Raw genomic sequence first — 2,129 nt, 5'->3', positions numbered from 1 at the left:
AAATGAAGGTGATGGATATAGAACGTTCAGAGCTTGTCCTGAAGCATATTTTGTGAAGATAATAGAAATTACACTTGCCAATTTCCACACATCTCATTGTGGAGTATCTTGAATTTGAGGTACCTGGGTGATAACAAGATGGAGATACCCAGTTCACAGCTGGAGCCCTGATACTGTACCTAAGGACAGAGGTCAGGACAGTTGATATTAATTCAGGAGTCATTTGTAACAATTATGTCAGAGATGACAAATTAGCAACGTTGAGGAATGCATTTTTTTTCTCCTAAGTAGATTTTAACAAATAAATGGGCTACCACATAATATTGTCAGGGAGAAAGACCTTCCTCAGCCCTATGGTCCTTCTAGCTGGACTTAGAATCCAGTTGAATGAGACAGATTAACAGGAGAAAATCAAATTTAATAGGCATACATACAGGGAATCTACAGAGGCATGAAATTCTGAAGACAATGAGGCAACCAGGAGCATATATGAGCTAAGGAGAGGGGGCGAGGACTGAGGATACAAGGGAGAAAGCTCATTAGCAGGAAGGTGAAAGGAGATGTTTGGAAAAACAAGGTTGTCCTATTATGCAGATAAGTTCCTTAGGTAAGGGGGAGTCTCTGTAAATAGCTCTCCTCCTAGTACAGGCTCTCCTTTCCTATGTAAATGTAGGCAGCTATGGCAGAGGCAGAGAGCTTTCCTTGCATCTGCTGGGTTTTTATTACTTTTAACTCAAAATAAACTTTATGCCAAACTGACCCTTCTTGGGGCAGCCTGCCCTGAGTCCCTAACGTTATCATCCTATATTAAATAAATAAATGCATATATACATACATACATAACTAAATAAATAAACAAATGGGTTACCATTTACTGTTCTATAATATTTGAAAAAAAGCAGATTGGGTGGCTTTTCTTAATAAAACAGTGATCTGGGCATAGTGCTTGGCATTTTCATAAGTCAAATATAAAAGGGAACTGAGGAGTAGCTGCCTTTTTTCATCACGAATCCAACTCTTCACTCACGGTGTGCATATGCATATATTCCCCATTCATTTGGGCCACCTCCCTCCTCTCTGGAGGCCTGTGAGTAAGACCCTTGATGCGATTGGTAGCTGAGGACAGAGATGTAGGGGAGGTTGACATATGGAAGAAGAAAGGAAAGGGGACCAAATATGGAAAGAGGGAGAGGCAGGGGAGTCATCCAAGAAGCTCAGCAGTTAGTAAGAATGTCTAACCAGTCAGTAAGATGTTAATAAGTTAGTCAGTTAGTCAGAACATCAGAAAAGAGCACTGTCATCACACTTAAAGTGTCAGGTAGTGTTAATTAGAGTGGGGATGATCAAACGTGTCATATTCCCAAAGACTTCTGGTAGGCAGAATGAAAAGAATCTACTAATTTTGTCAATTAGAAGATTACTAATGGCATATAATAAAGGAAGTAGTTTCATTCTTATGAATGGGTAGAAATCTACAAGGGACAGAGGAAGTGAGGAAGTCCTTTCTTTTTAAAAATCTTTCATCTAATGGAGTGATACCTACATGAGGTTTTACGGAAGGCTATTTTTTTTTATTATACAATAAAAAACTATTTATTGGCCAACTGAAAAGTAGTTCAAGTAGGAGATGCAGCAAATAGAGCAAAGAAAGAGACAACTGATAGAGCCCAGTTCTAGCCAGCTGAGACCAAGGGACAACAACATTTTTTTGAAAACTATGGAGTGTTTAACAAATCTGTGTGTCATCCTTGCACAGGGGCCATGCTATTCTTCTTTGTATTGTCCCAATTTTAGTATATGTGGTGCTTATTTTAATCGCACTTAGGTGTGATTTTAAAGACTTGCTAGTCTTGACGTGAGTGCTCCGTAAGTTCCTGGAGCTCAAAAGTTTAAAATTAATTTCATCAATTGATTCTACCCATCCCAAACATATTTCTGTTCCTATATTCTCTCTCCTAATTACATAGTCTCCCAAATTAAAGTCTGGAAATTATTTTGTATTTCTTTTGTTACCCCCTATCTATTGTTCTCACCTTTCTTACCACCTCCTATCCAATCACACACAAAGTCCTATTGATTCTTCTCTTAAGTTTGTCTGGAGTCTATCTTGTATTTTATTTTATTTATTT

The 2,129-nt window shown here is 38.2% G+C and overlaps 1 non-coding gene across 1 annotated transcript; it reads right to left on the bottom strand.

Annotated features, from left to right (window-relative positions):
* Positions 1–1,711: 1,711 nt before the first annotated feature.
* On the bottom strand, positions 1,712–1,819 carry LOC128777849 (U6 spliceosomal RNA). The gene has a single exon (XR_008423167.1). It is a non-coding gene; the product is annotated as a U6 spliceosomal RNA (small nuclear RNA).
* Between the last annotated feature and the right edge of the window lie 310 nt (positions 1,820–2,129).

This window comes from Panthera pardus, unplaced genomic scaffold (assembly GCF_024362965.1).
Source record: "Panthera pardus isolate Hobbes unplaced genomic scaffold, ASM2436296v1 HiC_scaffold_17, whole genome shotgun sequence".
In the NCBI taxonomy this organism is placed as follows: domain Eukaryota; kingdom Metazoa; phylum Chordata; class Mammalia; order Carnivora; family Felidae; genus Panthera; species Panthera pardus.
Note: the sequence above shows the minus strand (reverse complement) of the source record. Positions and strands in the feature narration are given on the sequence as shown.